Here is an 8,535-nt window from a genome sequence, read left to right as displayed (position 1 = left end):
ACAGTCTTTTGGTGCTGGGAATGGTGGTTATGTACACTCCTAGTAAAATGTAGTCATATAAATCACTAGTTAATTAATATGAGAGGGGGAAAATAAATTGTATATCTAGAAGTTTTTAAACACAGACTGAGTCTTTTTAATATATAGGTTGTGTATTTGATATGCAGACACTCTCAAAAGCCTAGACCAAATAGATCAGAAGCAACAAGTGGCACAGCTATATACAAGATACTGGGTACTATACAGCAAACCCTTACAAAAGGACTTTTCAAAGTTAACCCATTACCAAATAATGTGATGATAACATTAACTATCCATTGTCTTTTTGAACCCTAAGATAGCAGGAACCTCACATCCCAAAACCTAGATATAGACCAGGTTCTGTGAGAGACAGCATATGTTCACACGTATCTGTAAACTAGTGCAAAATACATACCTGAAAGCAGAAGTACACTAGAGTTTGCAGTGAGTAACCCCCCCAACACTTCCTCTCCACTATTCCAACCTTTGGATCCGTGATTGCTCAACAATTTGTTTGGCTTTGTATGTTAACTCTCTTTTCAGCCACCAGGTTCCAGATGCCATCAGGATGCCGGCCAGGCTTCCCTGGACTGAAGACCCCACCAATGTGTCCTGGAGCTCTGCTTGCCCAGAGACCCACCCTACTATGGAAAGAGAGAGACAGACTGGGAATATGGATCGACCAGTCAACGTCCATGTTCAGTGGGGAAGCAATTACAGAAGCCAGACATTCCACCTTCTTCAACCCACAATGATCCTGGGTCCATGCTCCCAGAGGGATGGAGAATGGGAAAGCTATCAGGGGAGGGGGTGGGATATGGAGATTGGGTGGTGGGAATTGTGTGGAGTTGTACCCCTCCTACCCTATGGTTTTGTTAATTTATCCTTTCTTAAATAAAAAATAAATTTAAAAAAAAATAAAAATAGAAATCATGATTAACTATGAAGGAGAAGTAAGCAGGTCACATTACATGCCCCAGAATCCTTGCATCATTGCAACAAAGACTCCGTCCAGTGATGTTCTTGTTTTTGGCTATACAAAGCATCCTTCTACACTAGACCCTTCTGGAGAGTGCAACCCAGACTTGCGTCTCCATGGGCATCAGAAGGAAGGATATGGACTTTTCTGGAATCCAAATCTCAGTGGGCACTTACTTAGTTCTTCAGATGACCATACCATCTGTTTATGGGATGTCAGTGCTGTTCCAAAGGAGGTGGTGTGTGCGAAGACCATTTTGACAGGCCACGCAGCAGTAGTAGAAGATGTTTCCTGGCATCTGCTCCATAAGACTCTGTTTGAAGGAGTCAAGCAGTAGCTTAGTGGGTTAAGCGTACATGGCGCGAAGAGCAAGGACTGGCATAAGGATCCCGGTTCGAGCCCCCAGCTCCCCACTTGCAGGGGAGTCGCTTCACAAGCAGTGAAGCAGTGAAGCATCTGCAGGTGTCGATCTTTCTCTCCCCCTCTCTGTCTTCCCCTCTGGTTCCCATTTCTCTCTGTCCTATCCAACAATGACGATGACAATAATAACTACAACAATAAAACAATAAGGGCAACTAAAGGGAATAAATAAATAAAATATTTTAAAAATAATAAATAAAAGACTCTGTTTGGATCAGAAACTGATGATCTGGGATATCCATTCAAGCAATACTTCAAAACCAAGTCACTCAGTTGTTGCTCACACTGCTGAAGTGAACTCTCTTTCAACCCTTATAGTGAGTTCCTTCTTGCCAGAGGATCAGCTGACAAGACTGTTGCCTCATGGGATCTGAGAAATCTGAACTTAAGTTGAGTTCCTTTGAATCACACAAAGATGAAATATTCCAGGTTCAGTGGTCACCATACAAGGAGACTATTTTGGCTTCCAGTGGCACTGATTGCAGACTGAATGTCTGGGATTTGAGCAAAATTGGAGAGGAACAATTCCCAGAAGATGCAGAAGATGGACCACCAGAGTTATTGTTTATTCATGGTAGTCACACTGCCAAGATATCTGATTTTTTCTGGAATCCCAATGAACCATGGGTGATTTGTTCTGTATCAGAAGACAATAACATGCAAGTGTGGCAGATGGCCGAGAACATTTATCATGATAAAGACTCTAAAGGAAGTGTGGATCCAGGACAAGGGTCCTAGATACACCTGGAGTCCTGGTGCATTTAGATTCCCTTTCTTCCCCCTTTTTTCCTTCTCAACCCTGAGATTGATTTGATACTGGTTTTGAGACAGACTTTGTTCAGCTATTCCTCTATATTAGGTCAACAATGCTATTAGCTCAGAGGGTATTTTCTACATATTAACTGGGGGGAGGGGGCTTGACTCAGCAAACACACAGACTTAGGTTTAACTTTTCTAGTAACAGAGGTCTGAAGTGGCCACGGAAAGGAAAATGTTGTGGGTGGTTATTTTTCTTTTTATGTTATATATCCCAAAATTTTCCAGACTTGTGGAAGGAAAGGCTAGAGTAAATAAGGAATAGAGCCAAGTGAAGTAGGTGTCTGAGCCATGAAATGAAAATAGTACAAGATGTCCTTCTTATTCAGGAAATGGGGGAGATTGGGGTCGTCAGTTCCTATTCTAAAATCTTCATACCCGATTTCAGAATGCACATGTCCTATTCAGACCATGCTCAGTGTTTCAGGTAAGTCAAAATTCAATGCTCCTCATCCATATATTTTGCTTGTATTTCATGAGCTACTTTCATATTATTTCTTTCCTTTCTGTGAAATGTTGTTTTTTTTTCTTAACTTGGAACTGCCAAGTTGTAAAGATATATGTTTTTGCCTGACACTTAGACTACAGGTAGACTGTTATGTTGAGAAGAGCTTGGATTTGTTTTAAAAGATAAATTAATCCTGAATAAGAGTTGCTTTCTGTTAAAGGAGTTCTTGACCATTAATTTGATACATCCCTCTTCTGGGTGATCTGTTTCACCAGCAGGCCTGTTACACACAGTGACTAACTGTGTAAGTGCTTATAATGAAATAAATTGCTTTTCTACATAAAAAATTATAAAATAAAGGGAGTCGGGTGGTAGCGCAGTGGGTTAAGCGCACTTGGCACAAAGTGCAAGGACCAGCCTAAGGATGCCAGTTCAAGCCCCAGTTGCATCACCTGCAGGGGAGTCGCTTCACAGGCAGTGAAGTAGGTCTGCAGGTGTCTATCTTTCTCTCCCCCTCTCTGTCTTCCTCTCCTCTCTCCATTTCTCTCTGTCCTATCCAACAACAACGACATCAATAACTATAACAATGTTAAACAACAAGGGCAACAAAAGGGAAAATAAATAAATAAATATTTAAAAAGTATATAAAATATGTATCTATTTTTAAAATAAATAAAGCTGTGCAGATTCAGGTGAAATAATACTTAACAGTATTTTAGTATTCATGTGCTTTCTCATATATTATGGCTTTATAGCCATTTGAGCGAAAATAAATAAATAAATAAATAAATGCCACAATCATACCTCTTTGCCTGTAGGAGAGAGGTTTTTAGCTATTTATTTTGTAAAAGCAACCCATGGAGTATTTCAGGGTTTTTTGTTTGTTTGTTTGTTTTTTTTAAAAAAAATTTTTTTTTTAAATATTTATTTATTTATTTATTCTCTTTTGTTGCCCTTGTTGTTTTATTGTTGTAGTTATTATTGTTGTTGTCATTTTTGGATAGGACAGAGAGAAATGGAGAGAGGAGGGGAAGACAGAGAGGAGGAGAGAAAGATAGACACCTGCAGACCTGCTTCACCGCCTGTGAAGCCATCCTCCTACAGGTGGGGAGCCGGGGTTCGAACCGGGATCCTTATGCCGGTCCTTGTGCTTTGCGCCACCTGCGCTTAACCCGCTGCGCTACAGCCGGACTCCCAGGGGTTTTTTTTTAAGTCCCTTTTTGCCAGATAATAATCTGGGGCATCATTATCTAGGAGCTTGCTACCAAAATAGCCCTCCACTCAATATGGCCATTCCGGGTCATGGCAAAATTTGAACACCTGTCATCTAGTGTGCTCTCATTGTTGCTGGTTTAGCTACTAGATACATATTTAATTCAGAGAGAGCTGCACAGAACTTCGATAGAAAAAGATGGTTCGGGACACCAGAGGAAGCCAGGCATTGTTCCTCTTATTTGAGAGAGAACAGGGGGGAAGGATAGACACCCAGAAGTAGTAATAGATGTAGGGGTGACTTAGAAAAGAAGTGAAGGCAGGACCACTGAAAAACAGAAAAAAATATAAATATGGATATACAGATAGTTACAGAATCAGCCCAGATCAATGACCTTGGAAGAACTGTAGTTTTAAATGAAGAGAAGGACACAGAACTGTGGTGGTAGAAACTATATGGAATTATACCCCTATTATCTTACAAATTTGTAAATCAATATTATATCAATAATAAAAAGACAGGGGGCAGCAGTGATGCACCCAGTTAAGTGCAAACAGTACTAAGGGCAAGGATCTGGGTTCGAGTCCTTTCTCCTTCCCCTCCCCACCTCCAGACTCCCCATCTGCAGGGGGGACACTTCACAGAGGCAAAGCAGATCTGCAGGTTTCTGTATTTGTCCATTACTATCTCCTCTCATCCTTTCAATTTCTCTCTGTCCTGTCAAATACAATATGGAACAAAATGGCCGCCAGGAGGATTCATAGTACCAGCATTAAGGTCCAGCAATAACCCTGGAAGCAAATAATATATAATATAATATAATATAATATAATATAATATAATATAATGTAATGTAATGTAATGTAATGTAATGTAATGTAATGTAATGTAATGTAATGTAATATAATATAATACAATACAATATAATATAATGTAATATAATATATAAAATATATAATAATAAAAGATGGGGGCTGGGCGGTAGCGCAGCGGGTTAAGCACACAGCAAAGTGCAAGGACAGGCGGAAGGATCCCGATTTGAATCCAGGGCTCCCCTCTTGCAGGGGGGTCCCTTCACAAGCGGTGAAGCAAGTCTGCAGGTGTCTGTCTTTCTCTCCCCCTCTCTGTCTTCCCCTCCTCTCTCGATTTCTCTCTGTCCTATCCAACAACAATGACAGCAATAACAACAACAACAACAATAAACAACAAGGGCAACAAAAGGGAAAAAAAAATAACCTCCAGGAGCAATGGAATCATACAACAGGCACTGAGCCCCAGCAATAGCCCTGGAGGTAAAAATAAATAAATAAATAAATAAATAAATAAATAAAATAAAGTAAAATAAAATATGGTTCAGGGCATTTCTACTCTACAGACATAACTATTCAAGAACTAATGGAAACATGGCTCCAAAGACAAAGCTTCCTCAAACTCAATGAAGAAAAGCAACCTAGGTCCTCAACAGTCAAAGAGCAGCCTACAAAGAAAACCTGTTTCATAGGCATCAAGGGAGCTCATCTTGCACCCAAAGACAGTTATGGAGTTTGCTAGACTTCCTACTAGAGATCACTCACTAGCCAGCTACTAGCCAGATCACTACTAGCCAGCTACAACACTAGTTGTTAAGGTGTGTGTGTGTGTGTGTGTGTGTGTGTGTGTGTGTGTGTGTTCAAATATTTGAAAACACTTTGAAGTCAAAAGGATTTCATGGCAAATCTAAGTTCATCGTCTTCTATTGCAAATGAAAAAGCTCCCTTATGAGCAGCTGCTTTTAAGATTTAAACACAGCACTTTCTTTGACTTGAATCCCAAAGATTTTTTTTTTACACATCCTCCTCCTTTTTATTATTTTTTTTAAACGTGAACGAATGGAAGTGAGGCATTGAGTCATTTCATTACCACAGGATTAAGCTGTGCAATGTTCTGCTTAACACTACAGGGTTAGACTGACAAATTCATACTGATCTCTGAATTTTCAAAAAGAAAAAGACAAAAGTCAGTCCGATCTGGTTCTTAGATGACAGCTATCAGCGATAAGCTATGCCCCTTCCTAGATCTGGCCTTTTTCTCCACTTGTTCACAGTTCTCACCACATACTCTTAAGCTCACATCTGGACCCTTTTTGATGATACCTATGTTGTCTCAGGCTGGACACTGGATTTGGAGGCCCTGGCTCTTATCCAAGATTCTGTCCACCTCTGGAATTCTCTTTGTTCAAACACAAGGAAAACTGAGATAAAAATTCAACTGAGCAAAGTTCTACAATTTACCAGGTTAGGACTGGTTAAGAATCTAGTCAAACTAGAACTTGGAGCTTCAGAAATCCAGGCTTTTGCTTTTTTTTTTTTTTTTCCCTTTTGTTGACCTGAGCATGTGTACTATGAACCTGAAAGGGTATAATTGTTGAGTGGTGGTTTTAAAGAAAGGGGGGGGGGGGCGCACTAAAATAGTTTTTGTTTCTTCTGTGACACAGTCACTTGCAGTGTGTAGCCAAAAGTTCTCTTCAAGTAGATGTTATCTTCAAGGCGGTCTCCACCACAGGAAAGATCATGGCTTCCCATGATCCTCTTAGAAGTTAGCATATGCACATCTTGATTTAATAGAAAATACCTATAGGCCTAGAGATTATCTCAAAGATTAAGGATAAAACTTTATGCAAATGTTTATAGCAAATTGTTGAGAAAATGGATCCATAAATAAAAAGAAAAAAAGATGAATACCCCTGGGAAAAATCACACAAAGCGATTTATAAGTGACTAATATATGTAAAATAATCTGTTAACACTTTTCCCAGAAAGCCTATCATTCAAAGGATTTTACACCAATTAGTCATTGATTTCATTGAAAAGCCCCAGTCCGACTAAAAAGAACTATGGAAGAAACCAATTTTTTATTATTTATTTACTTTATTTTATAGGATTAGGATAAATTGAGTGGGGCTGGGAGATAGAGAGTATGAGAGACACCTCTAGTACTGCTTCACTTGTGAAGCTTCACCCCCCCCATCCCCACGCACGTGGGAACTGGGGGTTTGAAAGAAGAAAACAAATTTAAACAGTTCCTGAAACGGGGGCAGAGGCTTAGCGCAGCGGGTTAAGGCACATGGCGCAGAATACAATGGCCAGCATTAAGAATCCCGATTACAACCCCTGGCTCTCAAACTGGAGGGGAGGGGTCTCTTCACAAGCGGTGAAGCAGGTCTGCAGCTGTCTATCTTTCTCTCCCCTTCTTTGTCTTCCCCTTTTCTCTGGATTTCTCTCTCTCCTATCCAACAGCAACAATAGCAAACAATGACAACAAGGGCAACAAAAATGGCGAAAACGGCCTCCAGGAGCAGGGGATTCATAGTACAGGCACCGAGTGATAACCCTGGAGGCAAAAAAAAAAAATTTTTTTTTAAGTAAATACCCAAAAAAGAGGAACAGGTGGGAGTCAGGTGATAGCACAGAGGGTTAAGCGCACCTGGAGCAAAGCGCAAGGACCAGCATAAGGTTCCCAGTTCGAGTCCCCCACTCCCCACCTGCAGGGGTGTCCCTTCACAGGCGGTGAAGCAGATCTGCAGGTGTCTATCTTTCTCTCCTCCTCTCTGTCTGCCTCTCCTGTCTACATTTCTCTCTGTCCTATATGACAACATCAATAACAACAATAACTACAACAATGCAACAAAAAGGGAATAAATATAAAAAAATAAAAAAGGGGAACAGTTAGCAGTGAACCTATTAGAACACACCCATACACACACATACACACACACACACATACACACACGAAACAGTTCCTGAAACACAACTGGGGTCTGCAAACAAACTTACTCGTGAATAGAGAGTCCTACTTTAACTGCATGAACATATTACTGCACCTGTGTTAATTCAAATCAAGCTCTTGCAACCATGATTCTTACATCTTTGTAGCAAATAGAAACTACTACATTTTAATTTCTACAGAGGTCAGGTTGTCTTTTATTTAAGAAGCCTTTGTTGTCTTTTATTTAATTAATGCTTGGAAAATTCAAAACCAGAGTATACATTTCAACACCTTAAATGATTAATTAGCAAAGTAGGTTTTACATCCACCGTATAAGCTCTAAAATCTTCAAGGGTTCTAGAAAAATAACAGAGTTTTCAAATGGGCATCACAACTTTGCCTTGATTAATCCACTTGGGATGTAGGTGTCTACCTTCACATTGTATAAATCAGCTGGGTCTTCTTAAAGGAAAATCACTGTCATTATTATTACTATTATTGTCTTTGCTACTGTTGTTATTAATTTGTAACCCAAATAGTATGAAACCCAGTTGCTTTCTCCATTATCAAACCTTTGTTCCAGATATGTTGTGTCTTCCACATCTTTAAAACTTTCTCAGTTGCAACAAGGTGTGAAAGGTTGGTTATTCTTTGCACAAATGATCTCTCACTGAAGAAAAATGTGGGGGGAAATGAGTCTTCCAGTCAGTATTTGGCCTCATACCTCCAAAATCTGTTTCTCATATGTCCAAGTTCCATATTTCATCACAGTTCACACAATACCACTGAGGTATCATGAAGGGGAATCAAGGACCTTAACACTGAAGCAAAAGTGAGGAAATGAGCAGGTCAGAATCATGGTCTTCAGAGTTAAGGCACAGCCTCAAATTCTAG

The 8,535-nt window shown here is 39.9% G+C and overlaps 1 pseudogene; it reads left to right on the top strand.

Moving 5' to 3' along the window:
• The first annotated feature begins 1,638 nt into the window (after window positions 1-1,638).
• On the top strand, window positions 1,639-2,158 carry LOC103109073 (histone-binding protein RBBP4-B-like; annotated as a pseudogene).
• Window positions 2,159-8,535: the final 6,377 nt, after the last annotated feature.

This window comes from Erinaceus europaeus, chromosome 9 (genome assembly GCF_950295315.1).
Source record: "Erinaceus europaeus chromosome 9, mEriEur2.1, whole genome shotgun sequence".
NCBI lineage: Eukaryota > Metazoa > Chordata > Mammalia > Eulipotyphla > Erinaceidae > Erinaceus > Erinaceus europaeus.
Note: the sequence above shows the minus strand (reverse complement) of the source record. Positions and strands in the feature narration are given on the sequence as shown.